Here is a 26,167-nt window from a genome sequence, read left to right as displayed (position 1 = left end):
GGTAGCTGTTATTAAGTAAATATCTTCCATTGTTAGAGTTACTGCTTCCTATAAATAGCTTCTTCCTTAAGCTTCATAAGAACATGGCAGAAAGACTTCTTTTGTACAATTTAAAGACAGGAAGACTCAGATGCATAAAAATAATGATCACACAAATATTTAAGACTAGCTCCTTCTCCAGTGCTGGTGCTTTTTCCACTAACAGACTGTATTAGTAATGCTCCCCACTTGCCACCACCCCCAAGGAAGAAAACAGCTAGTGTAAATGATGCAGTCCGTGAAAAGAAAAGCCCGCCCCTTACTGTAGGGAAACACCAAAGTTGAAGCCAAACTTGCACCTGTGTTCACAAGTACAGTTGTCATCCCTAGCTAAGACTTCATCCCTTCAAAGGCTATGACTCAAGGCAAAAGGAAATGATAGATATTTGTCATATTTGTCACACATCCTAATGGTGGACAAGACAATATGGAGAGATAACACTGCAGAACGACCCCAAATATTAGACTTTTTTCACTCAAGTGAAACATGGCAAAGGACCTTTTGGACACCACCCTCAAACTGGCCCTGCAAAAAAATACACATCTTTTTCTGAATAAAAATAAAGAATGTTATTATTTAAAATCTAGTTCTACAAATTTAAAAATAATGGATACTACAAAATAAACATTATAAAATATATGTAATGTCACCACTGCATAGGGAGAATTTTTAACCTTTCACTCCAGAAGAAAATGGAAGTCTTCATCCTGGGGTCAATCTTCAACGCTAACGTTACTGGACGCGTGACTATGAATGCCCATGAGGACTGACTGGGGCTTTGAACCAAAGGAAGGGAATGACTGCCATTTTGTTGCAAGAAGTGGAGACGTGGTAGAATTTTCTAAACCGTTTGAACTAGGACTCAATGGTACTGTCAAACTATTGTTTTCCTTTCTTTGACCACAAAATATAGAGGCCGGTCTTCTCTAGGGGTCAGTGGCATCCTGTAATGAGCCATGTGAAGCCACCAGCTTGTCATTCAGAGCACTGCTTGCTCTGTTCTAGAATCCTGGAACACCCCATGACTGCTGCCGCCTCCGGACCATCTCCAAACAAATGGGAAGCTGATTTGCATAAACCGCATTTGCATTTTATTCATCCCCTGCCCAAGTCTAGATCAGAATGTTTAATATCATCCCCGCTGTGGGAGGTCTCCTGAATTTAAGGCCATTTGTGGTCAACCATGAGAAGGTCTGGGTTCCAGAGTTGGGTTTATATTTGAAATTAAAAGCAGAAACAAGAGAAAGCCTGCTGCAAGATACAGAGTATGAAAAAACAAAAAGACCAGTTACAGTATAAACGTGGCAGAAACCAGAAACCATTGCTGAGGTCTTGCATTTCTACTGATGAGCTAGCAAGTCACCATTCAGGGGCGCCTAAGATGACACCAGGTACTTTACTTGCATTTCCACATTTAATCGTTTTTTACTCCCTGATATACAAGGAAAGTCCAGAAGAAAAAGAAAATCAAAAGGCAGGAGGTTTTCTCAATGTTAAACATCCTCTAAACAGTAGAAGCAAGATTCAAACGTAGTAGTGTCTGGCTGTAACCCCATTCCTTCACCCGCCACCCCAACTCACCTCCCTTCTGCCGACCCCTTGTTTTCTGACATTAGCCCAAAATACAACAGAAAAGTATCCTAGTAAGTGTAAACAAAAACTTCAGCCATTCACTCAGCATTTGAATGTTTTCTTCTCCTTGAAGATTAATCAGACAGAGAAAAACTGTTAACTTAAACTAAATTCTATTTAGGTTTATAAGCCAGATTTTGAGGTGTGTGTGAATGTTAGTTACCAAGAATAAATAGGCTCTATGTCATAATAAACACACACATACGTACATGAACACGTATTTCTTGAGCAAACACAATCCCATTAGAAGGAGAAAACAAAACTACTTGTGAAAACTCTGCAAAAATCCTGCAACATCAACAGCATCTTCCCTGGATCATTAATTCTGGCCTAAATTTGCAACTATCAGGCAAATCAGGCACACTGTCCAGCAGACACCCACCTGCTATTAGGCTGAATGTGCCCGGCATCTTGACATTCTATTGATTCCAATCCAAAGCTTATGTAAAAAAGGCAGCTCAGAGTCCAAAGGGAATTTTAGCCACAAATACTTTGGGAGAAATCCAAACAACTAAAAACAGAAAGAAAGACAAGATGCAAATCTGAGTGACAAAACTGCAACAGCTCAAACCAGACTGGTAGATGCTCAAGAACAAATCTACAAACGACTCAGGCCTCCCCTTTTGATAACTACTGATTTTAAGAAATCCCAATAGCCTCTACGAATCAGGACTATCACTACTGGTGCATGTAGCCACGAAAAGATTTGTTATGACTCCAGGGGTGTTGCTTTCAAAGAGGACTCTGTCAATTTCTGCCCACTAGAGCCTTGTAAACATTCAATAGAAATTTGTTGTACCATAAATATGATCCTAATAATGACAAAGGTTCTTAAGCAGTTCAGATGAACCAGCAACTATATAAAGTGCTTAAGAATACTACATCCTTTAATCTTCAGAACACTCCCACGAGCTAAGAGTTCTATTTCCATTTTACAAATAAGGAAAATTGAGGTTCTGAGAGGTAATTTTCTCCAGGTAGCTGGAGAATGAGACACTAAAGAAGAGAGAGCATCAGGATTCATTTCTAAGTTTTCTGACACCTCCCAGCCTTCCTCCACTCCCAGAATAGCCTAAGCCTAAGTGGGGCGGGTGTATGTCCAATTTCCAAGTCCTGGCACTAGTGGCTTTGGTGGCAGCTGCTTGTTACAGTCAACTTTGCATAAACAGGCTGGCTCTAGTGGTGTCCTTTAAAACCAGAATAATTCTGTCTTTTCTTTAGCCAAGAGAAGACACGCATTTCAAAATCAAAAGTAAATATATATTTTTAAAAGGAAGCAAAGGAGAAACCTGTAATCCCATGGAACAACATGGATTTCAGCCGGCCCCCACTCCCCCCCTCCACCCACTTCCCCACTCCCATTGGCCACTGCACAGCCCCCTCTGACTTCAAAGGCAGCTCCAGGGGGAAGAGAAGCACGAGGTCCATGAGGGCCAGCTGGAAGGGGGACCATATCCCTAGGGAAGGGTGGAGGACGAGTGGAGATTCACTACAGAGGTCGGTCAGCTCAAAGAAAAGAATTCAAAGTGTTTCCAAAAGCTGATTTCTATCAGGACTGCCAGGGCAGATCAGAAGGTATGAGGTTCCAACTGGGAGGGGTGTGCTTCTGTGGCTCAGATCCCAGGTTTGCAGGATGATCCCAGATTTCTGAGTGCCTGGCTGGATTTGAGGGGCAAGGGTGGCCATCCAGATGTCAAGTAGACTCAGTTTATCCCCACCATGACAAGGCAGCGGTATTTCACCCGCCCATAAAGCTGTCTGTGACCCTCAGCATGTCTATAATTTGAAGCAATACTCTTTTACAAGAATGCTCCTGAATTGAGCTATATAAACTAAGTATGTGAAAAAACCAAAAAGTTCCTTAAAATGGTTTGTAACATTCCTCAGCCCCCATTTTCCCCCAACTTGCTGCAGCGTCTATTTTTTTTTGTCCACGAAAGGGGTTGGAGGCCCTGCCTGGAAGTCAAGCCAGTGCATCCTTCCCTTCTGCTCTGCCTCTGATTTACAAGGTGACTTCTTAGAGACAGCCACTTAGCCGCCTGTTCTTGGCTTACCATCCATCGGTTATCAGTGTTACTGCTGCCATTATTATTCAGAATGATTATGGACTTATGAAGATGTTCTCATCTGATAATAATGTATGCAATATGATTTTACACTGCCTAGCTAACATAGCATGCCTGTGATTTTTGTTCTGGCGCAAGTCAAAAACGCTGCTGCAATGGAATGTTTAGCAGCTTTCTGAACGGTTACATGTAGAACTGGGGGAAAAAAAAACAGGTGCCAATATACATATTTTTTAAACAGCAAATTGGGTGTACTTTTGTGCATAGATGACAACCAAATAGGTAACACCATATGCAACGTTAGAAATATCTGGCCCTTTCCTTCTCAACTCAGTGTGGCAAACTCTCTAAGGGCAGTGATTGCCATTTGCTGTCCTTGACCATCTCACTCAAGTCCTGTTGACAGTAGGGGAAGTAGAGCAGGCATACAGAAGGCAGGGCATTGTCCTCAGAGGCCAATAAACTGAAAAATAGTATACTGGCTAGAAAGCAGAATCTTGAAGGAGAGCACGGCTGCAGGGAATTAATAAAAAATCCGTACATCTTTTTATAAAGGCAGCAGCAGTGGGCTGTGACTAGAATTCACCTCTTCATGCATGCACTCACCTCCCTTAGTGTGGACGGGAGTTCTGTAACAGCACTGCGGGAGAAAATGGATTCATACGCCATTTAAAATGAATCATTTCACTTCCTCTCCTCCATTTTTATACATATTGACAAAATACAAAAATACATTTAAAAAAATCGATTCGGCTTTGTAGTTTTCTACACCAACAGCAAAAGGAGACATCAGAATTATAAGATTCGATAGCCTCTGAATAATTATTTAAATGGGGTCACCCACAACAGCATTCCACAGGCCTCAGATTTGCCAACCCAAAATGAAAAACAGGCAATGCATTACAAATCGCTCCTTATTTATTTTGAGATTTGAATTTCTATTTTATTTTTAACAAGAGCTTCACAGTTCGCTGACAAATGTTCTGAGCTATAGTTAGAGGAATAACTATATGTAAGATCAGGAACACACATGGACAGAATTGTTTTTTCACTTTTTCTAAACAGAAATACAAAACATGTGGGCACTGTGTGAAATTCATGTCAAGGATTTGAATTGGCCGTCAGACTTTCTGCTCCTCTCTGAGCACAGTGTGTCAATGCTCTTGGAAGGGTATCTGGAGCGCTTTCGAGGGGTGTCTATAATGCCTTTTCTCTGACACAATAGAATATTTCTACCATCAAGCAAGCAATTAGTTTTAATATGAAGAACTGCAAATCTGAAATGCATTTGAAAACAAAATCGACAAATGACTTGTTAGCCTCCTCGCAAAAGGTACAAGCAGCTTGTACTGCTATTGCTTTAGGAATTAGATTTTCAGAAGTTGGAAAACAGTCTTTGGCTTTCCTTGAAAGAATGCTAGAGGCAATATGCTGATTATTTTTCAAAGTAGGAAAAGAAGGTGTTGAAAGCTTTTAATAACACGTAAAATTCTGAGTTTGCAAGCACCAAACACAAGACAATGATAATGTTTTGGCACTTTATAAATGTAAGGCACTCTCTCTACTGTTTGGAGACAGCAAATACTTTTAGACAAATTATAACATCCCTGTCTCTATGCCCAAATAGAGGAAAACAGCCAAATACTTTGAGTCATCAAAAGATAACTATGGTGATGAAAATACAGAGCTCTTGTCCCAAAAGGAAAATAAGAAATCACATATAATTAAAATAGCAGCAAACCTGAAAGAAATCTGAATAACTGAGGGTTTGGTCATGAGTTTCTGAGACTGCCTCTGACAGAGTTTCAAATATAGCACAGATTGCAAGTAAAGAGAGATCATTTTATCTCAAGATTGGTCACTGGTGAACTCCATGGCAGATTATTAATCGGAGGAAGCACAGAATATAAACATACAAGGTCGTGAATGATCTCTTAAAGCCTTAGTGCAAGAAGCATCCTTCCCAATTATAGAATATGTCCTCACAAATAGAGTTTTACAGGCAAGAGAGAATGAAGGTTTACCAAGCTCCTTAAAAGCCCTGTCCCTCCCAGACATTGTGCTAAGCACTTAACATATATTCCTCCCTTTAATCTTCTGGATAGCCCAGCCAAAGAGGTAGTATTATCACTTCTTTACAGATGAACAATTTGACACTCAGACGTGAAGGCGCTTAGCAGTGGAACTATGGCTGGAAGGTGGCTCTCCTGGAACAAAGGGGGCCCCCCATTCTGTCTTCCCTCCTGCACCCTCTCGCTCTCTGCATCTCTTAAAGAGGCTTGAAATTGCTGCTGCAGGTTGTTCATTCATTAGCCCATCTGCCCCACGGGAAGAAGCACAGTCTGGGGCAGGGTTTTCACTACTTGCTGTAAACAACTTTGTTTGGAGACTCAGGGGTCCAAACCGTTCATGTCTCCTTACTCCATTTAGTTATGCTCGGTAGGGGATTCTCGTTGTGGGGCCCGATGTGCCCATCCCAGAGCAGAGAGCTTTCATTTCCCCATTTCCAACTTAACTTATACATACTTATGAAAAAGGTGAGTTACCTTTTCTTGAGCTGCAGAACCACTTGATCCATTCTAAAATAATGTTTTGAGGGGGAACCAGAGGTATTGGTAGATATTTGTTGAGTTTGAAGGAATATTTCAATAAGAACAAATTGTCTTCAGCTCCAGAAAATGGGAAACAGGGTTGTAAGTCAGAGTCCCTTGTTCTACCCACACACACTCTGCTCTGAGGTACCCAGAGGTATCAGAGGTAGAGATTCAAAATTTACCTTCAGCCTGTTTTAGGCCTAAGGACTGTACAGGATCATCTGGGTCCAGGTTTCAAGATCTCAGTGCGATGGTAAAAGCCCAGGAGCAAAGCCTGGGAATAAACAACCTTCAGATGATGAAGGTTGGGTCCAGGCTGCCGAACTATTTCCTTGGCAATCACGACCACCTATTACAGGCTCTGTGCCAGTATGGCCATATTCACAAGTGTGCCCATTAAGTATATCTGAAAACTTAGTAAACAAAAGCCAAAGTAAAAATATTTGCTGACCTAATGACCGTAAGTCTTTTCTGCTGAGTCAGTAAGACTAAGTATGAGTGGTACCCAGAGATATTGAGTCACTAAGACTAAGTATCACTAAGCGAGGGTGGTACCCAGAGATCAATTTCAGTGAAAATGAATCTTGGTGGTGTTGGCCGTGACCTGGTCTGCTCTTAAAAAATGGCCAAGGCCTTTGTTTCCTACCTTACCCAGCATGTCTTGGGTAAATTTTTTCCAAAGTAGACTAAAGAGATGCAATTCACAAACAGTGGAAAAATATTCCATTTGGAAGAAAAACTATTTGGGAAGCCAACACATTGGTCAACAGGGAGGTCTTAGATTCCTCACAAGTCTCATCAAAATAAAGTTCTGAAATTTAGGAGATGGTAGTTGTATCCACATGAGAAACACTGGAACAGTTTTCCACGTGAAGTGATGGCTTAATAGGAGCAGTGTGGCTAGATTCCTTTGCACTCTAAAAAAAAAGAAACCCTTTAATTTATTTCAGGAATAAAAGTGAATGCAGCTCTGGCAAAATGCAGCATAAAGGGAAGAAAACGAGTGAAAGATTTAAAAAAGGCATCTTCAAATTTCTTTCTAACACAAGGATCTTCCAGAGGTTCAAGACACAAGTTAACAGGCAATACCACAGCTTCCGCCAACCTCTCTTTGTCTAGAGATCATTTTTGACCCCTTGGTATTAACATTTGTAAAAGAACCAAGACTGTCCTGGCTTTCTATAGCATGAAAGATTGCCAGGTGAAAAAAACATAATACAAATAAGGCGTGGGACTTATGCATGCCAACAAATATTCAGTGTTTATCAGAAAATCAAATTTAACCAGGCATCCTGTATTTTTATTTATTATATCTATTAACCCTCTAATAGAACAATCAAGCAGTCATGAGCAAATTCTGAATGAACTATTTTTGAGCTGGTTAATGGTGCAACCAGAGGTCCTTAACCGCTATTGTGCTTCATGTTTTCCTGGGAAGCTCTTTGAAAATGCAGACTCCTGGGACCTTCCCCTAGAGGTCAGTTCTCCTATGGGCCAAATATCACTGTGCTTACAAGTTCCCAGGAGAATCTTGATGCACACATATTTGAGAATGACTGTGTTAACCCAGACTAATAAAAATAAATGTGGAAGACACAATAAGCCAGATTTCTTTGATGGCTCAAATCACTCCATTAGGCCTTTAGAGGTGACTCAGATGTCCTGAATCTTAAGGTAGTGTGAACTTGAGAACGTCAAAAGGAGATAACGTCAACCCAAATACTGGTTAAGAAAATATTGTCACGGACCACTTCTTCATTACCCACATGAGGACACTGCGGGAGAACCACTCATTCTAAATTAGTAACCCAGAAGCACAACCAAGTATAGAATCTCTGACACCTGATGCCAGAATTCACCCCATGTTGTCATTTCTAAACAATTCCTCCTTACATCCTGTTTCTTGAACAGCTGAGAGAGTTGGCACACCCAACAGAAGGAGCTGAGACATTCTTCTACCCTTAGCTAATGTGCGAACTCCTTTGCCACCATGTAACCGTCCAATCACAGTATAACATAACGACATCCACATTTGAATCAGGAATTATCTCAACAGATGTGAGCTGGGTCTTCATTGTATCAGTAAATGCTAACATAGCATTAAAAGTGAGTAAAGAAAAATCGAACTTTTCTTCATGGAAAATAAAGCTCAATGACTTTTTATTTCCAAGGACATGCTGTGTGTGTGTGTGTGTGTGTGTGTGTGCGCGCGCGTGCGTGTGTGCGCGCACGCACGTGCGTGTGCACACACGCGCATGTGTGTTGCCTATAAATGGGCAGGAATGATGGAGGCGGGAGTGTTTCCTTCTCTTACCATCAGCAGAATTTCTTCTCTGGGGCATAATAGCCATTTACAATAGCTCCACACACACAGCCTTGCATTCACAATAGCTCCACACACACAGCCTTGCATTTACAATAGATAAAAACTTCTCTCCCAGGGAGGCTATGTTCGACAATCCTGGGTTGCTAACTATGAGATACAAATGACCAAGAGGATGAGCCAGCCAAAGAAAGATGTTAACACAGAAACTGTGGCTAATCAGTAATTAGAATGGCCAAGAACTGGAAAGCTAGAACTGAAGCATGGGTCTGTATGCAGCAGGAATTCAGGAGAGTGGAAAGTAGGCACGAGAGTTCTCTCTTGAGAGTTACTCAGACTTGTGTTCAAACCCGAGTTCCATCTTGTCTGGCCCTGAGATCTTGGGCAGGTTACTCAAACTCTCTGTGCCCCTTAGCCATCTGGAAAATGTAAGTAACAGCAGCAAACTCAAAGAGCTCCTTTGATGATTAAATAAATTAGTGTGTGTGAACTACCTACCACAGCGCATGGTACATGCTCACTAAATGGGAATAATGAGAAGCAAGAATGTACATTTCTGTGGGCCCAGTGGGTCAGCCCATCACCATGTATTTGCCAGTACTTAGGCACAGACTCTGTGCCTAGTTACATACAGGATGAATGAGCAATAAAAGAATATCAATACCTACTTCCTGTCTGCACATAACTGTCTTATAATCCATGTACCAATATATGCTTAATAGCAACTCCTGCCATGACCCTGGGACCTGATTAACTGATGTTGATAATACAAAACATTGTAAGACACTTGCCCTGCCCCCATGTCTTGGTTGAGGAAATAACACACACCTGCTGGAGAAGTTAATGAAAATGACGGTTGAATAACAATAAAAGGACAACATAAAAGTACAAAGGGCAGTAGATGAATCACTGATGAGCAGTCAGACAAGTGGTATAACTGATAACACCATCCATGAGCTCAGAGAAAAAGGGAACTGCCGTGAGTTAAAGCAGTCTGGGAATTCTTCATGGAAGATAAGCCACTTGAGACTGGCCTTGAAAGAACAGTAGGATTTAGATAAGCAGAGAAGAGGAAATCCTAGATTTATGATACAAGAAAGTCACAGAAATGAGAAAACACAGGGCTAAGTGATGACTTAGAGATACACAGTACATTAGCCATGCTGTTTGCAGCACTGAATGCCAGGCACAAAAGTTGGACCATTGCTATTGAGGCCGGTGGTTCTCAACATTTTACTGTTTGTCTCACCACTATACAGCTGTCAGGTAATAACAGGGATCATTCTCAAGGCTCCACTCAAAAGGATTTGGGGTTGCATAAATAAGACTGATTGTAGATTATATAAAGTCCTAGTAAACTGGCACTAGCAATCCCCCCCGAACTCCAAACACACACACACACACACACAAACACACCCCGACACAATTTCACTGACTGCAAAACAATCGTCTCTTGACACATGGTTTACATGGCTGCCTTGGGACAAGAGCCTCTAAGAGCTTTAGCAGCCAAATCAAGAGACACTTGATAAGGAAAGAAGGTGCTCTCCATGTTCTTCAAACATCAAGTGCACTGGGTCAGAGGAGGAGAGTCCCTCTATGGCTCTGCTCCAGTGGCCTCCCCCAGCCCACCTTGTTACAATTCCTCCCACACCACCATGGGAAGAAAGTCAAGGAAATATTCAACACCAGATGAATAATGATTACCTTTGATTCTCATTTTTGGAATCAATCTTTGATACAGCTTTTACACATGTCAGTGGGAGGGAAGAGCCCAGGGATTAGATAAACCATTTCTCCTTTCTTATGGCCACATCCACCACCCCATCCATTGGGTTATACTATTTATTTACTTACTTACTTATTTATTTATTTATTTATTATTTTTTTTTTGGCGGTACGCAGGACTCTCACTGTTGTGGCCTCTCCCGTTGCGGAGCACAGGCTCCGGACGGGCAGGCTCAGCGGCCATGGCTCACGGGCCCAGCTGCTCCGCGGCATGTGGGATCTTCCCGGACCGGGGCATGAACCTGTGTCCCCTGCATCGGCAGGCGGACTCTCAACCACTGCGCCACCAGGGAAGCCAGGGTTATACTCTTTAAACTGCCAACTATGGACCACTGAATTAAAATGTCATAATAGGTACTATTTGGCCATCTAATATTTCAATATCCTCCTTACCCCACAAAGTTCTTTATAGTTTGTTAAAGTTTCTGAAACTAATATATAAGAGGGTGATAATTTCCATTTTAAAAGAAATTCTAGAATATAAAAATGTTATAGCAGATCCAAATATAAACACATTATAGCCGACCCTGAGCTAACATCATGTTGATTCTTAAAATCATGCACGCTTCTGAGAAAAACCTTGGCAGATAGCATCCTGTGATAAAAATAAAAGTATATCCATTTTAAACAACTTCAGCCTTGAGCAAATCAGATGAAGAAAAGCCCTTGGGTTCCAAATCCTTAGGATGTCACCAGGGCCCAAGATACACTGTAATCACCTTACACCCCCCAAAGCCAGTATCACTGAGAAGCATAAACAGATACTTTCTTAAGATAGAAGTCTTACAAACACTTGAAGCAACAAATGCTTTAAAATCTAAACTCCTGATTCATGGCAGACTACAATGAAAATAAGTATAATGTAACATATTAAGACACCAGAGCTGTTTTCAAGGAAATAATGAAAATTTAAGGGAAAACACAAGCATAAAGAATTCCTTAAAACCATGCACTTCACCCTTTGCTCTTTCAGTAACTGTATAAATTAGAGCACATCTATGCAATGTTTTTTTTTAAAAAAAAAAAACTCTAAATGTGAATTCATTTAGCTGCTTCCAATACTGTGGTCAGGTTCAGGTAAAAAAGTACAACTATGAATCTTAATGCCTAAAATGAAAAGAGTTCAGTATTACATGTTCAATTTTGTATGTATCTACTCAGTTATTTACAATATCCTCACGTAGATTCTAACCTGGAGTTGGAATTTGAAACCTACGAAAACCAAGGGCTTTCATCTTCAGTATTCAACACAAACTTGGCATCAGAACAAGAGAACATCTTTGAAGGAGCCAAGGTATAATTTGGGACAAAAATGACAACTCTACTCTCCTGGGTGATGGCTGTCAATACTGGAAGCTAGAGAATGGTGATGGTGGCAATACACAGTCTTATGTGGTGTGAAAGCTTGTCACTTTCTGTTCCTGATTTTTTACTAAGGTTGAAAATGATATATCCATCTGGAGAAAGCCTTTTTAAAGAATATGGTGGTAGATGAAATGATCATACCAACATCCTATCAATACCACTAAGACTGACTCTCTGTCACATTTAATTAGCATGATCCCAAAATTGAACTGGTCAAAACTTTTATAAGAAAACATCTCGGTAATGGCAGCACTTGTGATGATTTTATCGCTAATGCAAAATCCTTCCAAAGGCACTGAAAAAAAAAAAAGCTTTAATAACATTATTTTAGGATTGGTATCCTGCCATTGTCTCACTGGTGTGCAGCAAGATAAATGTATTTTTTAGCAGCTCTGATAAAACCATAACAAACTGGTAACCAAAGGGCCCAGTGACAAAATAAACCTCATCTGAAATTCTTAAAACACACTCCTTAGTGTGACTGCCTGTAGAGTTTTATGAGAACTCGGTAGCGTACTCACAATTGTCCTGGTTCCTACTGGTTCCTTGTCTCTAAGGTTTATCTCTAAGGGCCAAGTTAAGTGCATCCTGGGTGGTGTTCACTGTAGGAAATGATGTCTTCCTTCTGCTGCTCTTGTGCTGCTCTGGTCTACAGTCCCAGCACAGAGGACTGGGTTCCACCCTCCTCCTTGCCCCTGGTGCCATTTCCTGGTCAGCTCAGGGAACCAGAGGGGCTCAGTTTTGCCCTTCTCTCCATCCTAGGCTAGAAATCTGCATTGACACAGGTCTCCTTAACAACAGCTGGTCAGCTGTCAAGGACGTGGGGTAATGACAGAGCTGCTTTGGGCAGACACAGCTCCTCTTTTCTTCCTAGAGGAAACCAAGAACAGTGCCCAAGAACAAAATGATAACCACCTCTACTGGCTTAAGTGCCTTCCTTTGGTCTCACAGAGCCCTCAATAGTTTGTCACAACGTCCAAAAGGTCCACCATGAATATATTCCTTTTCTTCCGTGAAGAGTTGCGGTTGCTAAGAAATTACTGTCACAATGTTACTACTTATCATGATAGGGTTTACTCATTAATTAGTAGCAGAGCTGGAATTTCTAAGATAAAGGCTGACCTGCAAATCCTTAAGACATTAGGGTAAGAGGGGATGAGAGGGGATGCAAGGAATGAGAAGCAGAGAGAAATGGTTAATATATACCAGGCACTGGGCTAGACATACGTACCATGTCCATTAACCTCTAGGCTTCTCCATTTTACAGACAATGAAAATGGATTTCAAAAGGTCAAGTAACTAAGAGGAGAGCCTAAGAATAGGAGGAGTGAGCATCCAAGGTAGGGCTCCACAGTGAGCATCCTCATTAATTGGAGGGGAGGGCAGGACCAGAACACGGGATCCCTGAGGAAGTTCACGGAAACAGAAAAGACAAAAGAAACGACAGGTAAACTAAATGTGAAGCTCAGTCCCTATCTTTTGTGCCATTTGATTCAGAGTTGCTCCAAGCTTCCTGAACATGGTCCATTTTTCAGGGAAATCCCCATCTATACTTACATAAAGAAGGAAAATTAAATTCAGTTGGAAATACACCTAGCAATGACGACTGTCTCGGTCCTAATGCCTCCCTCACACATGGTTGTTAAGGTTTTCCAATCACCTTTTAATTTCAGCATTCATCCTCCTTACAATAACCCTTTCCATTGTCCAAGCAGGGCAAAGAAACTCTTTACTTTTCAGCAGGAAACTGAGTGACCAGCCTAGGGCAGACTTGGAACAAAAACCATGTTTTCTGCCTCAAAGACCCACAGTCCTCCTCCGGCGCCCTCCTTCCCCAAGTCAGCGAGGTTCTACAAATAGAGACAGTGTTTGCTGCCTTCTCACTTCCTTGTCTTTATTTGTCCCCTGATGAAACAGGATAAGGGGCAAATTCTCAAAGAACCCACCATGAGGAAGATAGAAATGGCTAATCTCCAAGTAAGTAGTAAGACTCCTTGCTCTGCAGAGGAACTGTGCAAGTCTTCGGCAACCCACCTGCTGGGAGGAGGGTAAGCCATGCTGTCGTAGAACTTAACCGAGCTGGATGTTTCCCTGATCTCTATAGGAAAACAAAATGTACTCATAAGTCCTTTGCCCTATGCTAGACCCCATTCTAAGTGCTTTACAGATATTAAGTCATTCAATTCTCACAACAACCCTATGAGTAGGTACTGGGATTGTCTGCATTATACAGAGAAAGATACTGAGGCAGAGTGATAAAGACCTTGCCCGAACTCCTAGGTAAATAAGTGACAAAGCCAACGTATGAGCCCAGGTGGTGAGTCTGGCTTTGGAATCCATGCTCTTAATCCATATAGTATGGCAATAGGGCAAACATGCATATGACACATACACAGTGTATGTCTTCCTAGAAAGTTCCATTCTGGTCTAACAGAGGAAGTGTGTAGAAGGAGGTCCAAACGACCTTTGGAGTTTCTATTATGTGCAGGCACCATGGTATGATGGAAATACCATGATGTTCAAGACACTGCCCAGGTGCCCATGGGGTTCTGAGGGGACGTGTCAAACATGGCAGCTGACCCGGGGCTGGTTGCAAGCAATTCTGCAAAGCTCAAATCCAATATCCTGCTCCCAACTGATGGATGTGTTTGCACACACCTCCTCTAGCTCCTTTGAAAAAGATTACCACTGAGCCAGGCATCAACACATTTTTCATTTTAAATAGGTTCCAATAGATGTGTCCTTCCTCCAACTTTCAACGACACTAGCTGAATCATGAGAAATTTTGGTCACCTGTGGAAACTATTTTCATTACTTTCTAGTCCCAAAACAAATATTAATATTGCTGAAAGTTCTGCACTGTATTACCCTTCATCTGGCAGAAACGGACTGTTTTTTCATCATGACTGATTCACAAACGACCAAACTGAAAAATATTTATGCTTGCTTCATTCTGGGAAGCTGATACACTGAAGAGGTCTGTTCCTTTTCAGTCATGCCAAAGATTTGATAGGATGCAATACTGCAACTGTTTTTCTGCCACCAGATGACATTTTTTCTCCCTGCAACTAGGCCAGGAATATAAACCCTGAAGAGTATACCACACATATTTGGATCAGCTACTGAACAATACTGCATATTGCATTTTCCCAAATGCTTTCACCAAAATAGCAGCAGAAATCCTCATCTTACACACACACACACATATCATGGGAGTGGTGAGGATGGCTCTCTTAGGATTAGACTTGAGAATTTACTAAGTGTTATCTTCTGGGCTGAAAAATCAAAATGATCCTCTGGATTCCTTCACAAAGCCCTTTCATTCTTGAAGAACTGCCCCAACTTCAGTCTTGAATGTAGTAATAATGCGTGGTATTCATTCAGTGAATACCTTCTTCCTTGACCCATGAGTGAGTGGCTCATCAGCGCACTCAAGCCCACAGTACTTTGATGTTTTTCCCTTTAATACATGTAGAGACTATTGTTTGTTGACTCGTGTACACTCTTTAGGGTCCTCAACCAGAGTGAGTTGGGCAAGTGCCAACAGGAAAGTGGATCTCTGTCCAGGTACATCCAACTTTGTCTTCTAATCTGCATTGTATGAGTCATCAGGATAATTCACGAGAAAACTACCGCTGGCACAGTAGCATTTGCAAATTTCCCTAAACTTGTCATTTTCCTTTACTGGCTTATCTGTCAGCATGGCCTAGATATGGCAGAAAGCAGAGACCCATCTTTCTTATTCTAATGACTGGGGGTATGGGAGAATCTTACAAAAGTTGATGCGTTTTGCTTATTCATCCTCTATTGAAAGCAGTGAAGTCTCTGTCTGGAGGACTAACAAAGCAATGGCTTTTCTCCCTTAAGATAACAGCCTGTCGGTAGGCATTTTGTAATAAACTCCATTACAGGTTCTAAACCTTCCCAAGGCCCCATGGATTCAATAGGTAGGAGTACATCAGTGTTACGCGTCAAGTACATTTTCCCTCATGACTTGTAACAGCTCTTTTAATGTAGGAGTCTTTTTATGCTATTTCCAAGTGTCTTTTAGGCATGACAACCCAAAATAGCAACCTTTTTTTTTTTTTTTTGCGGTACGTGGGCCTCTCACTGTTGTGGCCTCTCCCGTTGCGGAGCACAGGCTCCGGACGCGCAGGCTCAGCGGCCATGGCTCACGGGCCCAGCCATTACGCGGCACGTGAGATCTTCCCGGACCGGGGCATGAACCTGCGTCTCCTGCATCGGCAGGCGGACTCTCAACCACTGCACCACCAGGGAAGCCCGCAACCCTTTTTTAAAGCTAACAACCTGTATTTTAAAACCAATAACCTGAGCACAAGGACCCTCAAGCATATACATCTTATATATTCTCTGTATTCTGAAATCATTTGAAAATTTAAAAAGTAAATAAATTTGGTCACTAGCCATGCATGTACTGGAGCAATGGTGATATTCCTATTAATCAGATTAAGAAACTATCGGGGTTCCAGATGCTGTAATAACAGCCCGAATAGCTCCATCGAAGTCATTATTTTTACACCCAGCCCATTAAACCGATTGCAGAATCCCCTTGTCTCATATCCACATTTTAACTGAAAATGGATGTGACAGATTTCTTATGAGAAAAGTAATAGCACACAAGTGACATTATGACAAAAGCTATTTTTATGACTCCATACATCCTGGTAATATTAATATCACTTCTCTTATGAAAAAACAATATATGACACTGCAGACTGCATGCCATCTTGGTCAGGAAGAATTTTGCTATCCTCGTCCTGATGAAAACAAAAACAAAACTGTTTTTAAAGTAGGGTATTTAATTTCCTTTTTCTTAAGATCCCTGAAAGAAATGGAAATGACAGAAATGAGTCTAGTTTAAAATAAGACTTTAGGATTTCTGTGGCTTTGCATCTTGAATGTTCTATAAAATATCTTATAAATTCTGTTCCTAAGACCGGTATAGTTCATAACTCTACAACTCTTTTCCTTCTGTCATAGAAATGGTGAGAAAGAAACAAGATAAAACCAGAGATCATATGATAAATATCCTACCTCCTTCTTACTATGAAACAACCAGTGTGTACATTCAAATTTTCACTTTCAATATCATATACATTCATTGGAACCCAACAATTCAGGAGTTTGAAATCTCTTTTATATTGAGGAAGCAATATTTTAAAATCCCGAAGACTTGACTGAATCATAAAGTTAAATTCTTTGCTTTCTGGTAAGACCAAGGATGCAGCTAAGAACTAATTCATGGTTATACAGGAAATATGAGAACAATTTCATGAAACAAAAGGAGATAAATTTAAATGGGTATTACTGTACAAACTTAGGACAGGGTAATCCACATGAAATGTGCCTTAATGTATGAACTACCCCATAGAATCAGAATAATAATCACCACTAGGACTTACACATGAATAATAGTCTTCAACTTGCAAATCACTTTTAGATAGGATCTCACAACTGATCACCACAAAAACCTTTGAGATCAGCACTATTATGCTTCTCATCATATAGATGAAGGTGTTGATTTGCAGAGCTGCACAGTTTAAGAACTATGACATTAAATTACATACCATTTGTTTCAATCACGATAGGTACTGTACTATTTTTCTGCAATAGTGTTAACCATGCCTACAAAAGACACAGAAAATGGTTCATATTACAGGACCTTCCTTACAAATACTTTTTTTCATGCTATCTATGAGTCTAACAGAACACTCAGAAACCTAGCCCTTTTTGCCAAAGTCAAAATGTCTTCACATAGATCTTCCATGAATACATTTTGCACGATCTCGGTTGGAACAATGGACATGTAATGATTTAGGCTCTTAATTACCTAAATATGTTGCTAACTCAGTTGTTAGTTTTTGTTTGTCGAATTTTTGATTATCCTGCATCCCTCTAAGATAATCAATTTATACTAAAATGAGGGAAACCAGTGTCCCTTTTAACACTCCCAAATTGGTCCTCACCAAAGGGTTAAAAAAAAAAAAATCACTAAATCTTCTAAACCTATCCATCCAACTCAAGCAATACATAGTCATCAGCCAAATCAATCCATGAGACATGAAAAAAAAAGTTATTTGGCTATAACGTTCTCCATATACAGGCAGAGAAGAACAGGTTGCCAAGTGTCACTTTGGTTTTCCACCATGTTAATACTGAAAACAGTGCACTGAAGTGTGAACCCCCCTGCCTGCCCTATACTTCCCTTGATAACATCATCTTATGATCAATTGAAGGAAAGGGATCAATGCCCTGACGTCCAGCTGTCCATTCAAGCATCAAATGTAGGAGTACTTCTTTTTAAGGGTCTTTTCATGCTCGGACTTCTACCTGTGTCGACACTGTCTTCTTTTTCACTCTATGTCTTCATTGAGATTTAGAGTGAACCGTCATTTATGAAGTTATATACAAATATCAGACACATCCTCTACCTAGGAGGAAATATATGTAATATTTTCTGTTTTTTGAGAGAGAAGTCCAACTCTCTCTGTTTTTGTTTTTCTTTCCCAAGATCATATAAAGTACTGGGGTTTGGAGGTAACAGAAAATCTGAACGATGTCAGTCACAACAGAAGTACCCTTGGGAAGCACTCAATGAATCTGGCATTTGTTAAATAGCATAGACTTTGGAGTCACATAGAGCTGGTCCCATTCCAATCTCATCATTTTCTGGCTGTGTGTCCCTGGTGACAGAGGTAACTGTTGTGATATTACTTGGGTGTAATTGTAATTATGAAATTCTTATTTCATAAGACTTCTGTAATGGTTACACTGAGTAAGGCAACAGTGTCCAGAAGACCATAATTCTCAAAAAATGGTATGTGTTTCTTTTAAGAACTAGATGTCCTATTGATGCTTCCAGCTATCTAATTTTACTTAAGAAAAAACAAAGTTAAAAATGCATTTCTTTATTATTTATCTTTATATTTAACACAGTGGAAACAGCCTTCAAAAAGCAGAAACAAGAAGCCCAGGTTCCAATTCACACAGCTTCTCAATCACCTCTGGGTCTCTGGGACTCAAGAGCTTTGTCTCTTCTTACCAGGTTCTGTTACAATCCATTGATTTTTTCCTCACAGTATAAAATTTCCTTCGTTTAATTTCATTGGGCCATTTCCCCTGGGTCACTCTGACTGATTATGTTCCTTGTTGTTTATACTGTTCAACCTTCAATAGATTTCATTTTGAAGAACATGATGCAATCATGTGATTCTTTCTTGTTATTGAACTGTCGTTGCCTAAAGAATGTCCTAAAGAACAGGAAAATAATTGATGCCCATAAGCATCACAATCTTTAAGACAATTATGAGGTAAATTAGAGATCTTGCATCTTGATCAAAGAAAAAAAAAAGTGGAGTAGGGTTGAGACTTGGGAACTAACCTCAAGTAGCTGACATTATATACCTATCTACTCTCTCCCCCTCTCTGATATTTATACCATCTCATTTGATTCTCAGAACAAGGCCATGAGTTGGTATTACCTCAGTTTACAGAAGAGGAGACTGTATTTCCAGAAAGTCAAATAACCTGCCTCACAGCCCAAAAAAGGGTAGAGACTGCACTCAGACTTGGTCTTCTTGATGCTAACTGCCATACATCCTCTATGGAGAATCCAGGAATAATATTAAAACTTTACATTGTCTACATTACATTCCGATTACTTTGGGTTTGAATTTCAGAAATATCCATGTCTACATGAAATGAAGTGTCCCTTTGGAAACCTGAAGCAGGTCTGAGAAGCTGACCAGGTGTGCAGTAACTTTCAGAAGGAAATGAAGCCTTTCCTCCCAAGGACGCTCTCCCCCCATTTGTTCAGTAGCTGCTCTAAGCATTCCATTTCAGAAACTATCTGCAGTTAGTCCAAGTCCTTACTTATAGTTTTAAAATGCAAGTATTTTCAGAAAACAAACATTGAGCATTGGTGTCAGTCATATTCACTGTAGTAGAAATGAGTTCCAACTTATCTTGAGACCAGTTGTATTGGTAAGAGAGCTTGAGGACAGAAAAGAAACATGGTGACAGAAGTGTCCCACAGAAGGGGGGTTGGGCAGCTCTGGAACTGGTAGGGGCACTAAAGCCAAACAACAGAAACTAAATACAAAGACAACAAGAGCCACAACCGAAACAATTTTGTAATTTTACCCAAGGCTTGGGGCTGTCTTAAAGAACTAATGATTTTCAAGGCTCCGTTATTATACATTTTAAAATAAGGGAAATTTACCATTCTATGTGTGTGATTCTATGTGATCTCACTCCTACTTTATCACTGTATACTAGGCAGCCTTTCTGCAATTTTACTGGTGTCAACAATATCACCTGCTGTAATAATGGGAGGGGAATTTCCATGCAGGCAAAAGCCATGTGTTAGGATGCCTTGTTTTCTACCTGCCGGGGTTCTGTGAGTGTTCTAGTGTATTTCCAGCACTCATTCTGCCCAATTCATAATCTAACAGATGGGACCATTAAGCAAGTATCCTCCGTAAGTCAGTCTCTTTGAAAATGAGGGCAAAGAAATGCAGAATAAAATTCCGTTGACTAGAAGAAAAAGGGTCCTTACTCCTTACATTATGTCGACAATGGCTGACAAATTTCTCGCGGATATAATCTTGCAGAACATATGCACGGTAACGTTTTACAGCAACATAAACTGAGATTGTGAGATACCTTGATAAATAGTTACTTTCTCACCCCAGGCTGTGTGCTTCCCTCTCCAGACACATACAGCTCCCATTACCACCCGACAGCCGGGGGAGAATTACACACTGCTCAGTAGACGGCTTCTGAAACAGTGAGGAGATGTTAAAAAGCTGCACTGAAATTAGGGCGTTGGAGCAGAAGCATGTTAAACAGAATGTAATATCAGCTTTGGAGGCAAAGAAATATCCAATGTGCAACAGAAAGGTAACGAGGGAAAAAAAATCTAGTGTTCCACGCACTGACAGTGAGCTATTAACAAGGTAAAATGACCAAGTATCGGTGCAATTTGGAGCTTGCATTTTCTGTTTTGGGAATTACGATAATGTGACAAGGTTATCGTTACAATTAGGAGAGTAATTAAAGTAGCAGAGTAATTGCTCTTCTGCATTTTTTTTTATAGTCGAAAAGATCTAATTGTATAAAAAAAAAAGAGAGAAAAGAACATTCTTCATTTACTTTTTAAAATTTCTCACAAGCATCTATCTCAGAACCCAAGAGCAGGCATACTCTTCACACTGCACCTAGCACCTTTCAATTTTCTTCCCTTGAACCACTTTTTTTTAGCTGTTACAAATTACTTGTCACATACCATGGATTTTATGTGTGAAAACTGTCTTTATTAGGAGTCAGTTTCTGGTGTGTGTGATATTACTTCTAAATCTGATAGGTTAAGATATTTTTCTCCTTCGTGCTTCCTGATTCTGGACTTAATTTCAAGTAATTGTATGTTCACACTGTCTCACCTATAAAAATGAGGAAAAACAGAATTGTTTCACCCGGGTGGGTACAGCTCCACATACAGTAGACAAGTAAAACTTTAGAAATAAATAAATAAACCTACCCAACCCTGAAGAGTCGGAGCTGGGACAGACAAGGTCTGTCTGTCTGGCAGAAACACTTTGAAGAACAGAAAGGAGGAAGCAGCATGAAAAGATTTGTTGAAATTTCTGGGGGGAGAAGGGAGCGACTCTGGCAGAGATGCAAGAAAGTCAACATTTTTGCTCAAATCCTATGGGCTGTCCAGGGCTTCCCTGGTGGCGCAGTGGTCGAGAGTCTGCCTGCCGATGCAGGGGACACGGGTTCGTGCCCCGGTCTGGGAAGATCCCACATGCCGCGGAGCGGCTGGGCCCGTGAGCCATGGCCGCTGAGCCTGCGCGTCTGGAGCCTGTGCTCCGCAACGGAAGAGGCCACAGCAGTGAGAGGCCGGCATACCGCAAAAAAAAAAAAAAAAAACCTGTCCATCCGACATGAAAGAGTGAAGGAGACAGGAAAGCCACTAAAAGCCGCTGATGCCAGGGGAAGCCCAGGGTCTGGAGTCTAACCTGTAACCTGCATCTAACCTCTGGATGGCAATGGACAGCACAGACCTGGCGAAGAGTGGTGAGTCCCAAGAACATTCCTGGAGGGAAACCGAGCCACATGATCCTGTGCAAGTGACAGCACTTCTGTAAGCCTCCCTTTCCTTACCTGAAAAAGTGATCCTATTCCGCTAATTCGTTGAGCTGCTAAGAGGTAAAAAGAAAAAAAAAGCATAAAAAGACTTTATAAACAACACCTGTATTACATGTACTCATATGTACATACATTACACATATATGTATGTATACACATATATTACATAGCGCATATAATCTTTACCATATGCAACTATGGTTTAGCTCCCGGGCTCCCTTTCCTCTAGGTAGTGCCTTTCAAAGGACAGCTGAACTATTTAGAAACAAAAGAACTCATATTCATTTTGCTGCAAGTTTTGCCCCAAAAGTGATTACTTCCTTTGCCTGGTAGACCTCACACTGCTTATCTGCTTAGCCAATTCTTGTTCCTTCAGCAAGGATCAGCTAAAAGGTTACCTCCTTGTGGAGCCTTCCCAGACTCCCAGAGGAGAAACGAGCCCCACTTCTACTCTGCCTCCAGACCTCTGTGTACATCCCCCCATCCCAGCTTGTCCTCTTGTCCATCTACCACCAGACCGTGAACAGCTTGAGACAGGGGCTGAGTCCCTGCATCTCCGTACTGCTAGGCTGAGCATGTGTTCAAAAAGTATGTGTCAGCTGAGCTGAATAACAGATTCTTCATTAGGAGTAACTACGACAGTTATATATGTCTATATATGCAGATGCATATTCATGTGTACAAATCTATGTGTATACATGTGCTTTTACGTGTATTTATCTGGCCTCATAAATATATTTTAAACACAGTTTTCTTTGATGAGGACACTAAACTGTTAGGAAGCCACTAGCCACCCACATTACCAGATCCGGAGAAAGTGATGGGAATAACTAGTTCCTTTACTTCAGATTACCTTATTCCCTAAAGGTTATTAACTCCTCTGGCAATAACAGCATCTCGCAATCACTCTAAAGAAACGCTATCCAATATGCATGATGCAAAAGGATTTGAAAAACAAAATGTTGATCTGGAAGGGAATCATGTAGCGGGAACTCCCCGGTGAATAAACACCTTGACACTGATGCTACAGCTGCTGTTCATCTGAGCAACTGCATCTTCCCCTCTCTTTTGTGATGTGATTTTAAACTGAAAGCATTAGGTAACAAGAAGCACTGTAATTAAAGCTTCAAGCAGAAAATGATTGAAGAAGCACTGAAAAAGACTTCTCCTTCAAAAGTGCATTTCAATTCTCCCCTTGTCTCTAGAAGACAAATGCTTCTGACAGTCTGTATTTTACTACTGTTTCATTTAATAATGCATATCGACATTTATCCAGGAACGTCAGCCGTTGCTTTACTTCTCATTTTAAATCAGCTAAGCACCTGCCCATTCCCATGACTCCAATCCCCTCCCTCCACCCACCCAGCTTGTTTTCTCTGTTTGTTCTCATTTACTTACTTTTTAAATTAATTTTTGAAGCAAGGATATATGTTTCAGGGTGAACACACTAATTCCCTAAAAGACCTGAATATAACTCTGGGGGCAAAGGAGAGCCATTTGCCTCTTGTTCTGCTTACAAAATCATAACCCAATTGAAAACATACACACACACACAGAGGACATACACGTTCCAAGAGCAAAAGAGCTACACGGAGGCTTCAATATTCTTATGTCTTATGTCTTATGGTCTGTACTTAGAACATAGTAAGAGATACTGTCTACAAAATTCCATCATGTGCTTTATTTCCTAAGAAGGATTCCAGGTTCACTATTTCTATAATCACCATTTTCCTTCTAATATGAGCTTGTGTTATACACAAGTTACTTCTAGAAGTGTCTTTTATGTTTTGCTTTTATTTTTATACTTTCTGGGTTTGTGTAGGGATGTTAACTAGCCCATCTCCTTTTTGAAAATCCAGGTACCCTACTAATAATACCTTATAGTCATAATGCGATAAACTTAAGGAAGAAATCATTTAAGCAAATTTATTCATCACTTCATTAAATACTCAGTTAGGAGCTGTGGAGGTATTTCAAGATAAATATGATATGAACCTTGCTCTCAAAGAATCAGCAAACTAGTAACAGAGCTACCTCATAAAAATGCTTTAAAAAAGAACACTCTAAATTAGTTATGAATTTAAGCCTCCCATCAAGTAACAGGATCTGTGTTTTTTGAAGGGGTTTATCACTTAGAAAACAGGAAGAGTTCACAAAGTCTTTTACTAGATCAATTATAAAAGGTAGAGAAATTGTGCTAGTAAGGCATTATTTATAAGTAATAGTCATAGTTATTACTTTCATATTACTTTCATATGCATATACATGCCAAGCATTGTTCCGAGCACACAGTATTAATTCATTTAATTCTCCCAACACCTTTATGTGGTAGACATTATCTCCATGCTCTAGTTGAGAAAACTAAGGCCCGGAGAGACAAGTAAGGCAACCAAGTACAATGACGAGGAGGGATCTGAGCCCTACAGAGACCGCCTCCAGCGCTAGCTTAATCATTTCCTACAACTGCCTCTAAGCCTTGGTGCGCCCCTGCAGTATAGAACATACGCAACTTACCGGGTCGAAAATGGATTTTCTCCCAGGGACATGTGTGGTCCTCAGACCAAGCTCAGGCTATGATTCCACTTTTTTTTTTTTTTTTGCGGTACGCGGGCCTCTCACTGTTGTGGCCTGTCCCGCTGCGGAGCACAGGCTCCGGACGCGCAGGCTCGGCGGCCATGGCTCACAGGCCCAGCCGCTCCGCGGTATGTGGGATCTTCCCGGACTGGGGCACGAACCCGTGTCCCCTGCATCAGCAGGAGAACTCTCAACCACTGCGCCACCAGGGAAGCCCCTATGATTCCATTTTTAAACCTATAATATTTTTAGCAATAGAATTTTGTCACTAACTTTTTAAAAATTAATAGAGCACTACCTGTAGGTGAAATTAGGGAAAGAAAGCAGGGTATTTGGGATGTAGGCTAGAGCTTGTCAAAAGGTAAGTTAAATATCTGAAATTAAGCTCTTACCAATAAAATTAGTGTGCCCTGCACACACACACGTACACCTAATTTTCAACCACCCAGTGGGCCTTCTTTTAGAATGGCGAATACTGCGGATGAAATCCATATAGTTGTCTCTAGGATATGAAACTTTAAAAAAATTATAAATGTCCAGACAGCACTGCTTATTACTGCTTTAATTTAAGAGAATCACTGTATATTCCAGACAGTCTTACGAAAGTACAAATCTTCTATATTCACAAGACTGAATTTATCCACTTAATAGTGAATTTCTTAATTATATGCCTTCTATCGATATTGTATTAACATCTCACTGCTAGAAAATAGAAACATGCATACAACTTTTTGCTTATTTCTTCTGCTAATTATTTTTAATTAATTAATTAATTAATTAATTTATGTATGTATGTATTTATTTTTGGCCGTGTTGGGTCTTCGTTGCTGCATGCAGGCTTTTCTCTAGTTGCGGCCAGTGGCAGTGGGGGCTACTCTCCATTGCGGTGCACAAACTTCTCATTGTGCTGGCTTCTCTTTGTTGCAGAGCACGGGCTCTAGGTGCACGGGCTTCAGTAGTTGCGGCACATGGGCTCAGTAGTTGTGGATCTCGGGCTCTAGAGCGCAGGCTCAGTAGTTGTGGTGCACGGGCTTAGTTGTTCTGCGGCATGTGGTATCTTCCCGGACCAGGGCTTGAACCATGTCCCCTGCATTGGCAGGTGGATTCTTAACCACTGCACCACCAGGGAAGTCCCTTTCTCCTGCTAATTATTAAAAGTGTTTTTAGTCATCATTTTTCTAATTTTTAATAGTTGGAGTTCTTCCCATTTTCTTCTCTCCTTACCAGATTCATTTTAAGATTTTAGATAGGGAAGAAATAGCTATGTTGCTGACCTGTAGCATCTCACAGGAATTTAGGCATATTCTGACATACTAACTAGTTCATTTCTGAAGGTACATCAAGATTATTAGGGCTGCTAACCTCCTTTGGCCCCTTAGCTCAAGATCTGAATCTACTGTGAAATCTGATGTGAAAAGACTTCAGTACCTCGTCACTCTTAGATTTTCCCTCCTTCCCTTTCAATAAAGATAGCTTTTACACAGAGTAAACTAGCATACCAAGTGGTCTCTAAGGACCACAATTGCATTACCAGAATGATGCCTGTCTCCATTAGAAAGGCATTATTAGATGATGTTATAGGTCTTTAATCCACATCAGTGTGTTCTGCAGGTGT

General features: G+C 40.7%; 1 protein-coding gene across 3 annotated transcripts in view; it reads right to left on the bottom strand.

The window, feature by feature from the left end:
- Nucleotides 1–26,167, bottom strand: part of FLRT2 (fibronectin leucine rich transmembrane protein 2) — a 105,300-nt gene that overhangs the window by 53,459 nt on the left and 25,674 nt on the right. The window contains exon 1 of one of the 3 annotated variants that reach the window (XM_060295143.1): nucleotides 2,055–2,185. The exons of the other annotated variants lie outside the window; for them this stretch is intronic. The gene's annotated coding sequence lies outside the window, so the exon portion shown is untranslated. Of the gene's footprint in view, nucleotides 1–2,054; nucleotides 2,186–26,167 lie in introns of those variants that run through there. 3 annotated transcript variants of the gene reach the window in all.

The sequence above is a fragment of the Globicephala melas genome, chromosome 2 (genome assembly GCF_963455315.2).
Source record: "Globicephala melas chromosome 2, mGloMel1.2, whole genome shotgun sequence".
Taxonomy (NCBI): domain Eukaryota; kingdom Metazoa; phylum Chordata; class Mammalia; order Artiodactyla; family Delphinidae; genus Globicephala; species Globicephala melas.
Note: the sequence above shows the minus strand (reverse complement) of the source record. Positions and strands in the feature narration are given on the sequence as shown.